Raw genomic sequence first — 22,086 nt, forward strand, 5'->3', positions numbered from 1 at the left:
GGTCCACTCCTGGCTTTCTGTGAAAATACAATCAGTCTCTTTCCCAAAGGAAGCATACTTTCCAGCTTGGCTGATCTCAGGTGAGGGCTCGTACCACTGGTTTAGCAGCAGGAACAGATAATGGTGGATATGAAGAGAGGCAAGCATTTTCAGTACAATTGATGCATAGTTAATGAAGGAAACAATACAGATACAGAAAAATAATAATTTTTGACCTACAACTCCCTGCACTTTTTGATATATGCCTAAGTGCTATCCACCATCACAGGGCCTGTTAGTTAGGTATTTACATGTATAAGGCCCCAAAGTGTTAATGTAACGGCTGGAACTTTTACCATTAGAGCAGAAACATCTGCTGTTCCCTTTAGTAGCAACAAGAAACAATTTTTCTGGACTGGTGACAAAGGGGAGCATGATGCACACCTGACTAATGAGGGCAAATGTATTAAAATAAGACAGATGAGGTGCTTAGAAGCCTGCTGTCGTCCAGTGCTCAGGGCTGAATGCCAGTATTAAACTTCATTTTTCAGTGAGTCAAATAATTTTCCAAATGTTTCTAGTGATAGGAAGGGACTCACAATGCAGTTCAGACTCAAGTCTCGAAGGTTTACATTCTGAACTTCCTTTTTTCTAGTTGCCCTCCTGAGTTGCTTTAACTTTTAAGTTATATGCCAGAGATTGAGAGGGAAAAAGTTTTTTCTGTCTCTGTTTCAAGTAACACAGTTTACAGATATGCCCTGTTAATAACAAATACCTTTTAGGTATTTAAACACTTTGCACATCTCATAATCTTAACCACAATGTACAGTCATAAACCCACATTGTTCCTGTGCTGTTTATTACAGAGCCTTTAAAATAGCATATTGAATTTGGCATTTTGCTATTTTTGGACAATTTTTAAAAGTATCTTCTTTCCTAGGTTTTGTGCTATGATTTCTTACTATCCAATTGTGAGTCATAAAGCACCCAAAATGAGTTGCTTATATAAGCAAGCTGGCCTTTGTTTCATTTGGCAAAAATAAAACCAAAATCACACATGCACAGAGAAGCTTGAAATTAGGTATTCTAACAGACTCAAAAATCATAGTAACTACGAAGTTGGAGTGCATTACCTGTTCTTGATCCCATTACTTTTGATAACCACTTTTTTTTTTTTTTTTAATAAGCTGCAAGTATTAACTCTTGATGTTAGATGCTGCTGCAGTCTTGCTGACTTAAAGATGGTTTCCAAAAGGATGTTTGCCTCAAGTGAGAAGGAAATGTTTCCATCATAAAAAGCTTGGCAGATGACTAACCAGTCTTGTAGGCTGATTGGTTCAGTAAGCACAGATAGTAGATGGGAAAATGATTTGACTACCAGCTGGGATAAGAGGGGAAGGTTCAAGTTTCTACCCTGTTCTAGGATCAATCTGTTACCAAAATCAGAGGTGTTCAGTACAGCACAACTCTGGAGAGATGTTAGAGATGCAAATGTTTGATTTGGCCATGACAGTCTCTGAAGTCCCCAGTTATTAAAGATATATGTAGATAACTATTTCTAGTGTTTGGAGGCTGGAAACTTTAAAGGTTTTTCAGAAGTAAGTAGCTGAGACAGGACTTGTCTATTGTTGTCAATCCTGAGTCAAACAGTGACAAGAAGTAAACTCAGGTGAGTTACAGGGTGTCAACTAATGGAGTAAATTAGCCTCCTGAATTCACATGAATGCCTTCATTCAGAAACAAAGTGGTTTTAGATTAGAGGAATGAGTGGCAGGGCTTCAAAAACTTCCAGAACAATTATATCCATTTGGGAATTTAAAGACTCTTCATTTATATGTGCTGCCTCCATGCCACTTGCTGATTCACCTCATCTTTTCTGAGCATTCCCACAGTAAAATGAGCCACAGTTAAATCTGGTGCTCAATTATCTGAACATAATTGTAAGGTTTGGGTTTCCTTTGCAGACACTGATGGCAACAAATTCAAAACTTTCTTCTCCACAACTGCAACTGTTGTCAATATTTCCCTCTCTGGCAGCATTCTGGCCTGAAGTTTCGTTCTCTCCAGTTGTGCTAGTCGACCATCTGTGTCAAGTTAGGAATAATTCTTTGCATCTCACCATATCCATATGTCTCTGCCACATGGACATATTTGCAGCCTCCTGCCTGTCTCACAGGAACATCTCAGTGGTGCTGCATACCCAGGCTGGGAACTGCAGCAGGAGGTTGTATAGATATTGAGCTGAAGAGCAAGGCTTAGGTAGCTCCCTGTTCCCAGAGAAAAACTAATTGTGAACCAGTCTTCATATCGCCTTTTACATACCTCGTAGTTTTTAACCTAGACATGAAAACAAAAGCTGCTTTCATACGCACTCTGAACAGAGGTCAGTCTTCAACTCTGGTGGAAACAATTTGTAGTATTAACAGGGAATGATTAGGAAGACCTGTATTGTCACATGAAGTATAAGCCTGCCTTCCATGTGCAACAGCATAACAACCAGGGGACAACACAGGGATATCTAAGCTCTAGATTAAACATGAGGATGAAAACAGAAAAGCTTTTCTGTTAGAGCAGAGGGATCAGAGAAGGCCTGTGTAGTTACTAACCATTAAATAAACTATGCCCTTATGTCTTTGAATGCCAAGGCAAATATATAATTAGCTGATAAACTGCAAATGAAAAATTATCTAGCAGCAAAAGCCAAAGGAGTGGAAGGATGCTGTTTACCATCTCTATCTTCTTGCAGGGAAGAGTGCTACATAAATTGCTTATTTTAGTGAAAACTTGGTTATTTGATGACTATCTGAATAGGGACACAGCATTTCACAGCTGGTCCCAAGATTTGCTCTCTCATGAACTGCTGGTGAGGTTTACGTAGCTTGGAGATGGATGGTGGCTGTACCTTCAGTTACTTCATGTGGACTGTGTTTGCACACAGACAGCCTGAGGGATCTGAAACAGAAGCTGCTGCTGAGCTACCTGACAGTCTACTCAGGAAGGTTAGCAGCCTGGTCTGAGCCTGGGTTTTTAGCTGCCTTATGGTGATGTAGTGCTGATAATGTGAAGATTGGTCCAACATGCTGTTTAAAATCACCTGTCATGTGACTGGGATGCATAGATCCTCACTCAGGTTACTGTGCTGAGTTACTGCACATCAGCTAAGCTGCAGTGGCTGTCCCTGACTTCTGTGTCAAAAGGAAAATAATGCAATTCATTTTAGTTTCCTTTCACTCTCACCTTTCTTTGATGTGTAAGAGTGTTTCTATAGATGTTTACGGTACCTTGGGTGTCATCAATTAGATGCCTGTATAAGTGCCTCCTATCTTTATGATTACTGAATATCTAAAAATAGCCTGCCTCTACACACTGGGTTTGGCAAAAATGGGAATAAAAAAAAATAATCAGACTCAAGGAACTGAAATCTACTTTTCTGCCAACTAACTCCCCAATTCAGGAATTTTAAAATCAAAGAGTATAGATAGAAATATGTTGATTAACCCAAGTACATCCAACCATCACCAGCTTTAGTACTGTAACTCTGTGCCTAATAATCTGAAGCATACTTACTGTTTAGCATTCAAGGAGTGGGCTGTTGAATGCAATTCTATGTTTGCTTGCAGTGTTACTCAGCCTTGAGATGTATCCTGCCACAGGAAAGAGTTAGAGTGTAAGTTTTGCTGAAGCCTCTTTCTGTTATGTATAATGGGTGGCTTTAAATGTTTGTTCAGAAAATCTTTATATCCATATATCATGGCAGCTAACAAGGGTGAGTAGTGATGCTTATAGTTTCCGAGTCAGTTCACCCATTTCTTCCTAAAGCAGCTCTCTTGAATTTTAAAGATTGCAATTAAGTTTAAATATAAAATGTCAAGTAAAGCATATATGTATTTCTAAAGTTTGAGCACATAGAAAATAATTCATGATCGTGGAATAGCAAAGATTAGATTATTTTATACTCTAGAATAAATATAATTGACATGCTGAAATTTACTTTAGATTTTGCCTCTTTAATAAGTATATACATAAAAATTATTTCATATGCATAAGCTTTTCCTCTCAAATAATTTCACAGCGTTTTGCAGATGGATGTACTAACTAGAGCCAGTGAAAAAAAAAAACACATTAAAATGCAACCTGAGAAGTGCTAAGTTTCAGAAAAAAAATTCAGATTTTGAAAAATTAGGGATCGCTCCAGCAATTGTTTTAAAATGAAGTGTTTATTTTCCTCTCTCTCTAGTTTACATGAAAATATTTTTACTAAAACCACAGGATTTTTTTCCCCAGAAATACAACCAACATTAGTTAATGTAAATCTGATAGTGCTGAATAGGGCAGCAGATGAATAGTGACTCCATCACAGAAATTTCATGCTGGGAGTCAAGGCTATGACATAACAAGTCAAAATTGGAGAAACCTTAGGAAACCTGTGGTTCAGAGGGTTAAAATCTGTTCAGGATAAAAAGGCTTATGTTTCTTTCAATTAATGCACTGCAGTTTTATTTATCAGGATTAAGGATCTTGGCTTTTAGATCTCAATCAAAGGGCAATGTCTCCAGTGCAATTCATTTCTTCTACTGAATAATTGGTCTAGAAGCCACTAAATTGCCTTCAGAATCCATGTTTAGATACTGACCAGAAATCCCATCCTTGTAAAAATAAGTTTCTCTGAAAATAAGTTTGAATTGAAAATTCCTTATGAAATACAGGTTTGGACTAAAAAATTCCTGACCCACTCTAGTTTTAACCCTGCTTAACTTGTGAGAACCAATTTGATCAAAGTACATCCTGACATAGCTGCAAGCACAGTATACTCTGGCAAACCTTAAAGTGTACAAAGAAGGGGAAATGAAATTCATTTTCTTCTCAGTAGGCTTCCTGGAACACTTTAGTATGTAAAACAGGGCATTGTTCCTAGACATGTCTTGTCTTCAGGGTGCCAGCTCCTAAATTCTGGAGGCCTTCAGAGAAACCATACAGCAGTGTTTGATAAGACACTTCCTTAAAATTTTAACCTGGGCTCCTCCTACTTCTTATTTCCAGTGAGGAAGGTAATAGGAGAAAGTTTTATTGTGAAGCCTTTTGCAACTTTTTGAACTATGCCCAGTTAGGATTGAGAATACTTGGTCTCACTCAAAAGAAGCTGAATTATTTTTCCTTATATGTATGGAAGAAGACCTTTTTTCTAGACGATTTGAAGGATGTGATTTTTAATACCCTTAAGAAAAATTAAATTTCTTAGGATTGCTTTAGATCAAAGTGGTCATTCCTGAGGGTACAGAAATAGATTAGATTAGGTCTTTTGCTAGCTCTATTTTCTGTAATTCTTTGATTACCTCTCAGTTCATACTGTTTCCCCAGATATGAGAATATTGGAATATTTGGATCTCATCTCAGTGATTCTTTGTTCACTTGTGTTACAGCAAATTTAGTACCAAAAGACACGTTGCTGGTTCCTCTTACGCGGGGAAGTTAATCAGCTGACCTCTACAGAAGACATGATACATGTTACTTGCATTACACCGTTGAAGTAATGCCTAACTTGTAATTTACCTGATTTATTGAATCTTAATTTTAGAATGATCTAAAGAGATATAAACTGCTATATTTTAATTACACGAGCAGAAAGGAAAGTGCTTAAGTATTTAAAGAGTAGCTGGGTTAACTCATCAGATATCATGGCAGTTGGATGTTTTCTGTCAGCTAGTACTGTCTTTGGCTATACTGGAAAACTTGTTGATTCACTTCTTAGGTCATTTTATTAAGATCTTTGCAAAATGCTGAAATGTAAAGAGAGGGAAGACTTCATGCTTAGGAAAGTTGCATTTAATAAAATCACACAATTTGATTTACCCTCGCCTCAAGGCCAGCATTCTCAGCCCAAGGTTCCTAAGATCATGGAGTATATGAGATTTTTCTGATGTTACTCACAGTCAGAAAAAGCTGGGGAATTAAATGTGAAGATGAAACTGCATTATTCTCTGAAATATTAAAAATGGAAATCTTAAGGGGCCTTTTTGGATTTCATTCTGAGATCATGATATGAAATAATTGCATGAATGAAGTGGCAGGAAAACCAGGTGCTTGATGGATACTGTGAGCTGTATCAGGTCAACAGGACTGTTTGATTTTTGGTGTCATGTAGAAATGAAAATGACTGTAAATGGTTTTGCCACCAGTTTTGTTTGTTTGGGGTTTTTTTGGTTTTTTTGGGTCTTTTTTGTTTGTTTGTTTGGTTGAGTTTTTTTGTGTGATGCTTAACTAGTCATTTAAGCTTTTCATTTGTTATCTCCTACCATGTGGAAAATTGAGCTCTCCCTTCATGTTTCAGATCTTTGGCTAGAAAACAGAGGTTTGAATCCAGATCTTGACCATATTAATGTTCCATATTGCTTCCTATATAATTCTCTTGAAGGAAAGAAGTTTAATCTGTTGGTAGATTACCTTTCTCCTTGAATGTGGTGGACAGGAAATTGCCACAGATCAAACTCTGTTGGTTTTGGTCTCTTCAGGATCAGATTTTGTTCAGGACAATAACAAACTTTGTTGCCTTCAGGTATAGTCATACTCTAGCTGAATGAACATATTCCAAAGATTTAGAATCTTCTTGTCAGCCCATAGAAGGCTGCCTTTAAAAACAGGTTGCATGAGGAAAGTAGGCTGACACCTCCAAAGTATTAGACTAAACTAGTTTCAGGCTTAGGGCATGTGAATATCTGCAAATGGTTCTACTGGGAACTGAGAACCAAGTCACAGATCACATAATGCATCATACATGCACTCTGCTGTTTGCTAACATAGCAGTTCACAGGGATGCCCCTTCACTGCCTGACCTCTAGAGAGGCAGTGTATGTCCTCTAAATAGGACAGAAAACCATTGCACCAAGAGCTACTCAACAGAGGCCCAAAGCTCCAGCTGCTGGAGGAAATTGCTCATTTTTGGATTGCAGCAGAGTGAGATTTACATTACAAGAAGAGCTCTGGGAAAGAGCAAGTCTCAGAGCTTCAAAAGCTCTGCTTCCATGGAGCTCCTTAGGGTGTTTTCAAAGCAAGTTGTCTTAGGCTGTTTCATGGGTGTTCATCAGCCCAGAGAAAAGTTGTGGAGAAAGATTTCTACCTAAATTGCTGCCTTTGTTAGTCCTTTGGCTGCAAAATATTCTGGTAAAACTCTCTTAGGAAAGCTTTTCTGGAGACAAAAGAGGCTTTAAAATCTCCACAAAAATGTAGAAACTTGTAAATGAAAAAAAAAATACCAAAAGCTTCAGATAAATAATGTAATTGGACCCTATAAATACACTTTATAAGAAGCTCTTGTTATGGCAACAATCCATCCTGTACTTTATAAATTCCTGAGGCTGTCTCTGGAGCTTGGTAGGAACCCATCTGGTAGTTGATTCCCTTCTGAGAGACGGCAGTGACTTGTTTTATCTTCACAGGCTTTTGACCACTACTAATGGTCAGACGGCAGGGAGTTAAGAGCAGAATGGTGAGGAAAGTGCAGAGAAAAGGTCTTTCAGTCTGTATTCCTGAGGTTGCCTTAATTAAAGCATAAAGGGCAAGCAGTTTTTTTTTTTTCCTCTTATGCACATTAAAAACAATTTCTTTATGTGTCAAAAGCTTTTCATTCCCTTCGTGGCCTTCTCTGTGTATTGATTTACTCAATTAGCAGGGCATGCAGTCTTTCTCTCTTTAACAAAACTGTGTGGGATTTCTGACATTTAAAGGGTTGAACAATGCGTGTGAAACACATGTACTGTTTAACTCGGTCTGTGGTGTAGAGATGCCTAGGTCCTTTTTCACCAAATACTTACCAGCTTCTGTGAAACCCTGACCCTTCCTATCTTTGTAAAGCATTTATGCTGAGAGAAACCTACTTTGTTTCCTATAGTTGATGAGACCCTTATAATGCCACCAGCTGCAAGGGAAATAATGAATTACAAAGGGAAAGAAAAATCCCAAACCATGAAACTGTAGTTGTTGTGTGTTTTTTGTTTTTTGTTTTTTTTTTTAAATGTTGGCATCAAATACCAGACATCAAATGAAGTGAAACAAAGCCCCTAATGTCTTGTTGTTTTGGTTTTTTTTGGTTTTTTTTTTTTTAAAAGATGTAATGATCTCTGCCTCTCTAACCAGCAGTTTATATCTGGTCACCATCAAAGCTCTATTTCCTTTGCTTCTACTAATGGGATGATGTGCCCCTGAAATGTGTCTGTATGGAACAAGGCTAGAGTTCGAGCAGAACATTTTAAGAAGGGTAATCAAACATTTGTGCTGTGTGCTGCTGTTTCTCCCACTCTGCCAACTGTGAGCTGAGACACTGCTTGATCATAGCACAAGGACTGAGGCCTGGCCTGCTTGCTGACTCACTGATGGCGTGGCCATCTTGACTCTATCATGCTCTCACTTTGTGCTTCTGTTTTCTCTTTTGATGTTGGGCTGGGATTTGCCAGTTTTTTTCAGCCAGATTCCAGAGGAGCTTTCTGGGCTTCTCTTTTTCATATTCATTGTCCAGAGCTTGATGTTTTGTAGGATTAATGTGGTTTCAAACTGGACTGGGCAAAGCATTTCAAGAAGCTGTAACAAACGGTCACTCCCTTCTCCCTGTTTCTTATGTTTCCTTGCTGTATAGGCTGCTCACTCGGAAACTTTTCTTAGTGAAGGAATGGGGCCTAGATTTTACTGCTCTGAAGTGGCAGGCTCTCTATCAGACTCAAACAGAACCTGAGACAGATCTTAAACAGCTCTTAGCAATTTTTAAGGGCTGTGATATTGCCGCCTGTAGGAAACCATGCTGACATTGTCATCTTGACATTACTCAGTGGGGCTGACCCTGTGTAGTGAAAAGTCTGACTTGCTAAACAAATTTTGCCTCAAGGTTCAATTGCTAAATTCCTGTAGAATTTAAATATCTCTTCATGGGCATATTTGAAAATCTCAACCTCAGTGACCTGCTGGAGAGCTTCCTTTTATTGTACATCATTTTACCTGCCTTTCTGCTCTGATATTTTAAAATAAACTAGGCTGGTGCTCATTATAAATGAAATATCCAATTTCTTGACAGAGATGTTATGATCAGTAATTTAAACATTTTCCTTGAAAGAGAAGAAAAAAAATTTAAAATGTAGTAAATCTTTGTTAAACATGCCACAAAACCACAGGATTTGTGGGGGACATAACTAGTATAATTCGAGTCATGTAGGTCTCATGAAATGTTTACTTCAGATTGGTCCTTACCTAGATTGCTAGTTCCTGATTTGTTCAGTGTTTAGCCAGTATTAGAGGTCCTTAAGATTGTTTAGGTAAAGAAAATGCTGCGTGGGACCAAGAACTTTCCTGAAATAATTGCATTAATCCAAAATGTCTAAAGTAAACCTTTATTTAAGTTAGCATCCTGTCCCAGAGCTCCGTCTCTGTTTTGGCATACACACACACTTGTAGAACCTCACATGGCTGGATATGATTTCAGTCTAGTTTCCCAACTATGACTTCCCTATCTTCCAGTCTCACAAAAAAACCTCAAAAAATGAAAAAACAAACAAACAAAAAACCCCCCCAAAACCCCCACAAAAATAAAAGTTGAATGGTTCCCTCATTCCACCCAAATGGAAGAAAGCTACTAAACCAGTCTCCTGGAAAGTGATGTGAGTGCCTACAAATCAAAGTAGGATAACAATGGGACAGAGGATTTCAATCATATTTGGACCTTGGCATGTAGAAAATGAATTTATTTTGAAGGCTTTGTTTAGGGAACATGTAAAAAATATTATTTTTCTTCTCACTCAGGATACACTTAATCTCATCCATTTTTACTGTGTTGCTGCTTTTGTCACAGTGTGCTGAATTGTACGTGGTCCCCAGTAGGACATAGGACAGAGTTGTGTTGTCATATGAACTGTGAAGTAGTCCTGAGACAGAGCTGTTGCTGAGTGCTGATTGATTTCTGACAGCTTGCTCAGGGAAGGTCTACATTTCTTGATATAAATTAAAATCTTAATCCCCACCTTCTTCCTCTGTTATTTGAAAGAATGTTCCCCTTATGACTACTGAAAGACAGCTCTGTGAAACCAGGGTGTTCAGTGTATGAGGTAGATACTTGCCCCAGCTGTCCAGCTGCTAGTAGCAGACCTGCTTAAACTGGGTGTCCCTTGTTCTGAACATCTTACCACTCAGAGCGGTTCCCTTGTGAATGTGAATGCCAGCAGATATTGGTTTAAAGTGGAAGGTCTGAAATCCTATACCTACCACTGCTGGGGTGCTTGCAGGAGTGTTCTGGCCTGTGTGCTCAATTAAAGTAGCCTCAGGAATCTTACAAAGGCCATAACTTAAACTGCTGGGAATTTTTTGAGAGTTACTGGGTCTGTCTGATTTTTGACATGAGGATCCAGCCTGTTTATCATCTGAGGACATTTTAAGGCTGGTGGATGTTCAGAACATGGCAAATTCATACACAAGCCCACAAACTGCTTCATGAGAGCAAGTCATGTTCTGAAGACACAACTGTTCCCTCGTTAGCTGACAGACCTGGTGTAACACAATGACCCTGGTGCTCTTGGGAAGCTTCACTCAACCTTCTGCTAAATGTGACCATTCTCTCTGCAGCATAATTGCCCTATTTCAAGGCTAGAGCTACCTTCCCTTGGGACAGGTTTCACCTTTGCTCAGCTGAGCGTGTGTAGGCGTGATCCACAGGAGCACATGGAAAGCAATTTAAAGCAGCAAATTCCCTGCTGCTTTCGGAAGCTGTTAAATCAGGCAGTTTCCGAGAGAAGGGAGGATACAATGCAAGAAATTCTCCTATTCTGAATAGGCTTTCTGCTATTGTGAGCTGCTGTGCCTATTTTCCTCCAATACTAAATGCTTCCAGTATAAATTTTTCAACAAGGATTTCCTTTTTAGCAGCTGTGATAAAACCTCATGATAAAGGGGCAAATTTTGATTAATATACTGTGTATTTGTAACATGTTATGTCCTCTAGCCCAACAGATCTATGATAAAAAAAGGTGTGGATAGGGTGGACTAATATTTTTCCCTCTTGTTTGGCACTTATTGATGGGAAGGCTACATCTGGCTGTATGTTCTGTCTGGAATGACAGAAATAGGTAATGAGACTGAAGTTAATAACTGATATTTAATAAAGGATATTAGTAGAATTCTGTGTGTCTCCTCCCCAGTGAAAGAGTTTTAATTCAGGCAATAAACACCAGCCTATGATTTGTCCTTGATCGGAGGGGGCTGTGCTGATGCTTGATCTAGGTTTAGGTTAGATATTAGGAAGAAATTCTTCACTGTGAGGGTGGTGAGATGCTAGAACAGATTGCCCAGGAAGTTGTGGAAGCCCCATTCCTGGAAGTGTTCAAGGCCAGATTGGATGGGGCTCTGAGCAATCTGATCTAGTGAGAGGTGTCCCTGCCCATGGCAGGGGGTTGGATCTAGATGACTTTAAATGTTCCTTCCAACTCAAACCGTCCTATGATTTTTACCACCATGAATTAACTCTTTCCGCTCTCAGAGATGCATAACTGTTTCTGTTTCCTTAGTAGAAGTGCCCCAAATAGTTGAAAAGAGCCATTCATGGAGAACCAGTTTGGGACTGGTTAGGGTTATTCACCTCTGATCAATGGATAGACAGCATTTTGCAAGTGAGTACATGCTGTGGTACTTCTAGAAAGCTGTAGAAATAATGTGCTGGATTTTTTTTTTTGTTTAATATATTTTTACATAAAATTCCCAGGCAATTTAACAGATACTAAACCAATAAAGTTATATGGGAATAAAATACCATAAATTCCTCCCAAATTTAACAGAAGAGAGAATAACCTTCATTGGATTTTCAATTATATATTTTGCTACCTGGCAGCACTTATTGCAGATGTCTCTCTGCTCCTAAATTGGACAGAAATATATTTTCTTTCAATTATTTTTAGTCACGCTATAAGTTTCCATTTGTAAACAGTTCATAAAGAATTTGTTTTAATTAAATGGTTATTAAAATGTTATTTTCCTCACCAGCAGACTCATAGGACCTTCTCCAGAGGTGTGTGTAACCAGCTGTAACACACAGTGATCATGTTCATAATGAGCTTGTGCTGTCCATGGCTCAGCTACGGTTTGCCAGAGGTTAAAACCCACAGCAAAGATATCAGATCAAATCTGACTTCTCTTCCCTAACCTATTGCTGGCCTCCTGTCTATGCCACAATTTTCCCTATCTTCATTTCTGAGATAATCATGTTAATTAACACTTTATAAAGAAAGCATTACCTGGGAACTAAGAATTATTACAATAAATTACATATGGAACATTAACAAATATTTAGTGATCTTAATCTTAATGAATTTTATGTTTCTCATGGAGTCATTTCTCTCTTGGTACTCCTCCTAGTTTCAATCATTAATATACTGAAGTCATCAGCATCTTGCAATATGGCAGAGGGATTAGCTTGAAAAACTCCTAGCTACCAGTCAGTGGAAAGAGACAGGCACAATATCTAAATCAAGCCCTACAAGAGCTTCTCATTCTTCATCCTTTCGATTTTAGACACCACAATAGAACTCCAAGAATTTCTTAGGTGCCAAAGGAGGTGGTTATGAACTGGGGTCTCTGTGACCCACTTACAAGAAGCCCACGCTATGGCAAGAAGTTGAAACTTGACCTTCAGAGCCCTTGACTGATGGGCTAAATAACTGGGAACTTGCATATGTTTGTGTCAACAACCAGCTTTGACTCTTGTTTTCCATCTTGCAGATAGGAAAAAGGGAGGTTCACACAGGAGAAGTAATTGTCTCCAAACTCTTAAGAAGTCAGTGTCAGACCTTGCACCAGCTGCCAGCCACAGAGAGCTTTTGATGTAAGATGTTGCTTTGCTGCTTTTAAATATGTACAATTAAAGCTGCTCTGAGCTTAACACACCGTTCTCTTTTGTCTCCATTGTGTGTAGCTTTCTACTGCAACTACAACATGAATTGTCAGCCTGACCTCTCCCAGAGGAGAGGATGGAGGATGATGGTTTTTAAAAATAAAAATTCATGCCTGCAAAGCCCTTGGCAACAAAAATGGAGTGATACCTGGCTATCAGTCTTACAGATTGACAAGCCAGGTAGCTTGTTGTGAGAAGCCTGCATGTGTTTGTGTGTTCTCATTCTTCTGTGTTCCCAAACCCCAGGCTGAAGTTGCACCTTTGAAATAGCTCTCATAGAGGTGTCCTAACTTCCGAGACTTGTGCCAGGAGCAGCAGAAGTTATGAAGACTGCTTTCCAACATGGCTGTGACTTTTCTATCCATATGATTTAGGCCAGGAAGAGAGAGGCTGCATTTTCTGATGTCTAATAGAAGACCCTTCCCATGAGGAGACATTAATTTGAGGACCTCTTTTCTGCCGTATTGCTTGTACTGAAACTCTTTTGAGGGAGTACCTATGCCTCCACTGGTTCATGAAACTAATTTGAAAATGACCAGTTAATTCAAAAGGAATAGGGTAAGTTGGAGGGACAGCCTGTCAGACATCTCTAAGGGGTTTCCAGTATGCCTGAGGTTGTATGGGTGGGTGAGTTAACACCATTAACCTGTACTGCCTGGAGTAAGATTTGTATGCAGAGATTACTTTCAGAACTTCCAGATTACTTTTGGTATTGGACTGTGCACCTAAAGTGGAGATGCTGGGGTTACTGTAGCTGCCTTTGCTTAATGCTGCAATGCATTACAGACCTCCTGATCAAGGTGAGGAGGTTGATGAGGCTTTCTACAGGCAACTGAAAGCAGCCTCACAACTATAGTCCCTGGTCCTTATGGGAGATTTCAACTACCCTGATATCTGCTGGAAGACTCACACAGCCAGCCTTTCACAGTCTAGGAGGTTCCTCCAGTGCATTGATGATAACTTCTTAATGCAAATGGTGGACAAGCCGACTAGAAGAGGAGCGCTGCTGGATCTTGTACTAACCAGCAAGGAGGGCCTTGTTGAAGCAGTGGTGGTCAATGGCAGCCTTGGCTGCAGTGATCATGAGATGGTGGAGTTCAGGATCCTGTGTGGAAGGAACAAAATACCCAGCAGGACCAGAACCCTGGACTTCCACAGGGAAAACTTTGGTCTCCTCAATCATCTATTAAGGGAAATCCCATGGGACAGGGTGCTAGAAGATAAAGGAGCTCAAGATAGCTGGTCAACATTCAAGGACCACTTCTTGCAAGCACAGGATCAGAGCATCCCAATGGTTAGGAAATCTAGTAAGGGTGCTAGGAGACCTGCATGGTTAAAGAAGGAACTACTGGGCAAACTTAAGTGGAAAAGGAAAATCTACAGATCATGGAAGGAGGGGCTGGTCACGTGGGAGGAATATAGGACTGTTGTCAGAGGATGTAGGGAGGCAATTAGGAAAGCTAAGGCCTCCTTGGAACTTAACCTTGCAAGTCAGGTTAAGGATAATAGAAAGGGCTTTTTCAAATACATAGCTAGCAAAACTAGCAATAGAGGCAATATTGGCCCATTGAGGAATGAGGTGGGAGCCCTGGTGACAGAGGATATAAAGAAGGCAGAGGTGCTGAATGCCTTCTTTGCCTCTGTCTTCACTCCTGCAGGGTCTCCCTATGAGCCCCAGATTCATATAGCCCCAGAAGAAGTCAAGATAGAGGAAGAGTTTGACATGGTAGATGAGGATTGGGTTAGGGATCAGTTGAGTAATCTGGACATCCATAAATCAATGGGTCCAGATGGAATGCACCCAAGGGTGCTGAGGGAGCTGGCGGAGGTCATTGCTAGGCCACTCTCCATCATCTTCAGTAAGTCATGGGCAACAGGTGAGGTGCCTGAGGACTGGAGGATAGCAAATGTCACTCCAGTCTACAAGAAGGGCAAGAAGGAGGACCCGGGTAACTATAGACCGGTCAGCCTCACCTCCATCCCTGGAAAGGTGATGGAACAACTTGTTCTTGGCACTATCTCCAGGCACATCAAGGACATGGGGGTCATCAAGAGCAGTCAACATGGTTTTATCAAGGGTAAATCATGTTTGACTAACCTCATAGCCTTCTATGAGGAAATTACTAGGTGGATAGATGATGGTAGAGCGGTAGATGTGGTTTATCTTGATTTCAGTAAAGCATTTGACACCGTCTCCCACAGCATCCTTGTAGAAAAGTTGATCAGGTATGGGTTTGGTGATCAGGAAGTGAGGTGGATTAGGAACTGGTTGAAAGGAAGGAGTCAGAGAGTTGTAGTCAATGGGGCAGAATCTGGTTGGAGGTGTGTGACTAGTGGAGTCCCACAGGGGTCGGTACTGGGACCGGTGTTGTTCAACATCTTCATCAACGACCTGGATGAGGGTATAGAATGTACCCTCAGCAAGTTTGCTGATGACACTAAGCTGGGAGGAGTGGCTGACACACCAGAAGGCTGTGCTGCCATTCAGAGAGACTTAGATAGGTTGGAGAGTTGGGCGGGGAGAAACATGATGAAATTCAACAAGGGGAAGTGCAGAGTTTTACATTTGGGGAAGAACAACACCATGTCCCAGTACAGGTTGGGGGCTGAACTGCTGGAGAGTAGTGTAGGTGAAAGAGACCTGGGGGTCCTGGTAGACAGGAGGATGACCATGAGCCAGCAATGTGCCCTTGTGGCCAAGAAGGCCAATGGCATCCTGGGGTGCATTAGAAAGGGTGTGGTTAGTAGGTCAAGAGAGGTTCTCCTCCCCCTCTATTCTGCATTGGTGAGGCCACATCTGGAGTATTGTGTCCAGTTCTGGGCCCCTCAGTTCAAAAAGGACAGGGAACTGCTCGAAAGAGTCCAGCGCAGAGCTACGAAGATGATTAGGGGAGTGGAACATCTCCCTTATGAGGAAAGGCTGAGGGAGCTGGGTCTCTTTAGCTTGGAGAAAAGGAGACTGAGGGGTGACCTCATCAATGTTTACAAATATGTAAGGGGTGAGTGTCAGGGGGACGGAGTTAGGCTTTTCTCAGTGATGACCAGTGATAGGACAAGGGGTAATGGGTGTAAATTGGAGCATAGGAAGTTCAAGGTGAATATCCGAAAAAATTTTTTTACTGTAAGAGTGACAGAGCACTGGAACAGACTGCCCAGGGAGGTTGTGGAGTCTCCCTCACTGGAGACATTCAAAACCCACCTGGATGAGTTCCTGTGTGATGTACTCTAGGTGACCCTGCTCTGGCAGGGGGGTTGGACTAGATGATCTCTCGAGGTCCCTTCCAGCCCCTAAGATTCTATGATTCTATGATTCTATGATTCTATAAGTTATACATTTGGTCTAATGTTGGAAACAAAGACCAAGGCATGTTGCTATCAGTGGACTGATAGATTTGGAAGAGAAACAGAGAAGGTAATCTGGGGGAACACTGGAGGTGAAAACTTTTTGTAGATGGCAACATTTATCTGTCACCATTAACTGACTTCTGTTCAGGAGAGTGACTTAGTATCTACTTTTTTGCTTTATGGGTGATTTATCTGTATCTAATGTTCAAGAGGCTGTAGATGAGCCCAGCAGTATAAACTTAAAAGTTATAAGTCATACTAGTTTTCTACTTTGACTTCTGATTTTGAGATGTGAATCTTACAAGTTAAGAAGTATCAATTATGAGGAAAGAGGGATTTAAGCTAGGCCAACAGTTAATGGACTGGGGATTAAGTGTGGGTTTATTAAGGATTACTAGAACTATGAAGTTCGTAGAGTCCTTATTGAGCAATCATCTTTGGTTTTCTGCTTTCTGAAATGTTTCGGTAATATTTGGTGTAGATGCTATCTGGTTTCAGTGAGCTATGGTAACCTAGATTTTTCTTTTCTACAGGTTGTACCTTACAATACCTTGAATTAGTGTAGTAAATATGCTTATTTGGCAAAAGATATCATATATACGACACTTCTGTCTAATATATAAGTCCTTTTTAAACGCTAACATTTGTTTTGCTCTGTGCCTTAACATCATTCTAGCACTAATAATACTTTTATTCATGTTACATCTCTTTTTAGCTGGTATGTTTCCTATAATGGATGTCAGGCTTCTAATCTGCAACCCTAGGATCTCCTTGGAGTTCTGTAAAATCATTTGCCATGGACTATGAAACCTCATTGGCTAATTCCTTTAGTACTCTCTGATGGATTTAATCTGGCCTTGCTGATTCAAAACATTAATTCAGTCCAGGTAATTTCTCACTTGCTCTTTACGGTGTTGATGTCTCTTCTCTTATGTTGTTCATCTACTCCCAGCATAATTAATCATTTCACAGAAGAGTTGTTTTGAGTGAACTGAAGCAGAGCAAGTACTTAGAAATTCCACTTTTCCTCCCCTCTAGTGTATTTACTTTCTGATAATTAGAGCTCTTACCTTCCCTTTTATCTTCTCTTTTTCTCTGAAGTAGCTAAATAATTATTTTTTTCATTATCTATTATGAAATTATATTACTACTGAACTTTGCATATCCAATATATTTTTTTTTGTAACTTCTTATCCTCACTTTGCTTACCCTTGCAATAAAATGTTGCAGTTGCAATGAATTCTCATCTCTGTATATTCTAGAACTTCTACCTCCAAAGCAGATTCATTTCTCATGTTTCATTTGTGGAATTTCCTCTTAATGTGAACCATGCTGCTTCAGGGATTTTCATGAAGTTGTGGAAAAAAAGGCAGTGAACAGAATGTAAAGTGGGTATGACTTTGGTATGGATTCAGGACAGCTATGATGGAAAATATGAACAGAAAGAGATGAAGGCTCCAGCATCAATAGACATTTGTGTCTGCTACCAACTTCTCTGAACCTTGATCTGATTTGAATATTTATTTAGCTTTTGACAAACAAGATACCCTCTTTGCTCTTCGGCATATATGGAACTGGTGTGCTGTATCACATAACAACAGCAATGAATTAGCCTTTTTTATTTTCTCAAAAATAATGCGTGCTTTGATAGAATAATGAAAAAAAATATTATTTTAATACCCTTTTACATCTTAGATTTAATCTACAAAAGGAGAGTAAAATGTCAATGAGGACAAAACAGACAAGACAATTTGAAAGTTAAGTGATATTTCTTAACAGCCTCACTATGTTTGGCACTTGAAAACAAAGCTTAACAATCAAGGACACAAAAATTAATATTAAATTCAAGACTGAGAAAAGAATTCTTAAAAATACAAAAAGTCCTGATTATTGAGGATCATTTTAATTTTGCAGCCTAATTCAAATCAAGCTGCTGTGCACAGCCATTTATTAATTGAGAAACCAATATTTCCAAGTGCCTTTGAATCAATAGATTTACCTATAGAATACATTAGTACTTATTAGTTCAACCAATAGGACACAAATCAGCCTTGTGGCTGAAACACGAAACACAGGTATGAATATATTTGCTATGAGTTGTTCCTTATGTATATCACTCTGATTCTAAACACAAACCAAAGTGAAAAAAATTGAAAAATTGGATAATAAAAGGTTAAAAATTACAATATACTATTTACTTTCAAATCCCATTAAGATTATCAATTCTCCTTAATTAATGATGGGGGATCAGTTATGAATTACTATATGGTAATAATTTTCATTCAGAAGTTGATTTCTGAATTTTAATATCTGTTTGTTGTGGGTTTTTTTAATTCTTGGTATCTAAACTTTCTACCAGACAAAAAGGAAGTTTCTAGCAGGTTCTCATAGGAGCTACCTCTGTAGCTCCACCGCTATAAAAACCTTGCCACAGAAACCAAATATACTGACATAACCTGATGGAACATGATAGACTTGGCAAAAACTTGCATGTCAGTGGTAGGACTGTGGTTGTATATGGATGTACCTCCTTAAACCGCTTCAAAAAAAATGTACCTCCTTTGGAATGGAATCTTAGCTACATAAGCAGAAACAAAACCTCATAGTTTACAGAACCCTCTTGATGAAGTAAGTGGGAGCTTTTAAAAATTCTGTCTATTGTAGTTCATACTACAAACCTAGGAAACTATCTTTGCAAAATTAGTTTCAAAGGGCTAAATTAAGGTTTCTACATCAATGTGCAAAAAATTGAATATATGGCTATATATAATTTAAAGACAAGGCATTAGATATGAATGTGATGGGAGTGTTTAGAAAACTGACTCATCAGGCCAGTTTTAGACTTGAAAAAAACCAACACCCTATACTAAATTAATTCATTAATATCACACTTCTGAATAGCTGTACAATACACACTAATGGCTCTGTTCCTGTGTGATGTACTCTAGGTGACCCTGCTCTGGCAGGGGGGTTGGACTAGATGATCTCTCGAGGTCCCTTCCAGCCCCTAAGATTCTATGATTCTATGATTCTATGATTTGCTTCAGAGGTGTTACAGTAGATTCAACCAAATTCCTGAGTCTCTGCTTTCTGGGATGACGTGAAAGTCAACCTTGGCTGTTTTCCCAGAATATGTATGTGTGAGCAGGTTTGTCTGTATGCTTTTACTGGTTTACTTAGAATTAAGCTGTAGAATTAAGTTCATTTTCCTAAAAGCCGGACATGTTGCAGCACTGCTTTAACTTGAGATACAATAAACACTGATTAATTGGGAGGTCCCATCTCTGCCAGAGCAATCTTTTACTGTGCTGCTCTGACTGCCTTGCTCCAGAGGGGTCATCAGAGGGCTGTTACACCAACCCTCCTACCCTTGGAAAATGCACCAGACAACCATGAGTTTGCTTTTGTGAGTCATATTGCTGGAAATGGTGGGAAGATATGAGACATGAAGGACTTAGTGGCAATATGTTACACACATGACTAAACCTTCCCCTTAGAGATAGAATTTGAGTTACGGTCTATGTAGTTACTCAGTTAATTCAACTAAGGCACTACTAGATTACAAGAGCACTGGCTTTGGTGGATGCAAATAAAATAAGGTCAATTTTTTTTTGAAAATTTGGCTCTGCTAATCTTTTAAGAGGTGCTTGTGCTTCAGCAGCTGATGTCATTCTAAGAATTTTATTCATCCCTATATATTCACTTCACTTTACAAGTGACACACAGGATGGACCATCAACTCATGGGCTGTGGAAAAAGTTGTTTAAAAAAAAAACACCAAACAAACAACATTTGGTTTTTGGGACTCTCACATTGAGCAAAAAGGGACTTCTCACTTGTCTTATTGTGAGACTGTTTCTCCAGACTTTCTTCTCAGAGTGCTTTTTCATTCCCTACTCACTTGACTGGAGAATGGAATAAACTTGTGTTCACTAGTAATTTTTATTCTTTTCCTCTTCAATTGTGTTATTTTAATGAGGATGCTATCTCTCAATTTCAAATGTTCATCATGGCTTTATAGTGATACAACTGTAATTGGGTAATTAGGGAACTTAATTCATAATTTTCCTTCTGTAGCTTTATGTTGGTGAGATAAGCAACCTGGTTTGTGTTCTCTGCTCCAAATTTTCTACAGGTTTCTTCCTCGGCCAGTTTTTGCTTTGTTTTTGCCTATGTTTTTACTTAAATTAAATTTTGTGTTTAATGGGGGTTCTTTTTGTTAGCAGCACTAAGAATTGGGCTGCTTTACCCTAGGTTAGGGACAGCATTTATTAGAAAAAATAAACATTCGAGCAGAAGAAAAGTAACATATCACTCGAAGAGCAGAGATAGTTTGCTAACTAGTTTTGCTTTGCACATGGAGTCCTTCTGCCTGCCACCAGCCTGCACTCTGACTCAAAATAACCATTTTGCTCCCATGTCACAGCTTGATTTGGCTCTGTGGCCGTATTTGGCAAAATACTGCTGGAATAGTTGACACCCCTCTTGAGCCTGGGATATAACACGCCTGTGTGAAATGGCTGCATCCCTGTATTCTGCCACTTGCCACTAAGATCTAGTAAGTAAAGAACTTTCTGTTTGTTGCCCTTCACATGTCTTCTGAACAGTTGTTATTTTTTTCAGTGAATCTCATAAATGACGTGCCAGAAAGGATTAGGAACATCGGTTTTAATCACTCTCTCACTTAAAAGTAAAAGGTGATCCACTAGTGAACAATCCTGACTGTACCAAATTGGTCCCATTTTACTTCCTATGGTGTACCCAACGGATAATAAGCACCACTTTCATGGTTGAAACTGTTATGATCATGCCCTGGAGATGTGCTACTCTGTTTCCCGTTAAGAATGATGTGGTTATTTTGTGCCAAGTGCATGTGGCTTCCTGTGCTTTCAGAATAGAGGAGATGATGAGGTGTCACTGACACTAGGGTTTGTTGAAGTTGGGCACAACAAAAGAAGGGCAATGGTGGTTCAGATAAAGAGAGGAAATTTGTCACAGGAGAAAAAGCCACCAAGCACCCTGCAGCCTACCAAGCAATGAGATGAGTCTATACCTGTGTAGGAGCTTCTAAATAATACCGTGTACTGGTAGAATGCTCCTAGAGTGAATGGGACTGTATGGGCAGCAGTGCACTTGTACAAATATTACAGCACAATTCCAGAAATGCCCCCTTTGCTCAGTAACATACTGTTTGCTGTACTGTTGTTTGTTCTTACTATTAACTCAGTCTGTGAGACTAGAAAACCATCTCCTTCTCAGCTCTAGACACTGCAACATGGATGGATCTGCTAGGCAACAATATGGCATTGAAGAAATCAATGCAACCTTGACAAGCACGGCCTGGTCAGCCAATATTGATTCCCTAATGACATGCTGTTGCATAATCCTCTCCTATTTGGATCCGATGGTTTCTAGACATGATTGATTTCTATGTTTGCAAGAAAGAACATAAATTGTTCTGTGAAAGTTGGTCCTTGAAAGTAAAAATGTTTTGCACATGTGCCTGAATGGTCATCAAATCCAACTGCTTCTAGTCAAGCGGAATTTATTACAGCTATGTGCTCTTCAAGGGTGATGGAAAACCCACTCTTACTTTCCACTGCAATTTGGCGAAAGCTCCAGTTCATTATCCCACACTTTTGATACTAAATATCCAAGTTTTTGAATGGCAAAGTACCACAAAATACAGTTCTCAAGGGCTTTGCTAAAATTCTATGTCCCTGCAAAAACCAAGAATTGAAGGTACTCAAAGAACTTCAAGATGAGGACAACCTCAGGCAAGGGCCTGAGGAAAGAATGGAAGATGCAAGGGCTGAAGACTAAATCTCAGAGGCCCTCTCTGTTTCCCT

This window comes from Chaetura pelagica, unplaced genomic scaffold, assembly GCF_000747805.2.
Source record: "Chaetura pelagica isolate M959 unplaced genomic scaffold, ChaPel_1.0 scaffold531, whole genome shotgun sequence".
In the NCBI taxonomy this organism is placed as follows: Eukaryota; Metazoa; Chordata; class Aves; order Apodiformes; family Apodidae; genus Chaetura; species Chaetura pelagica.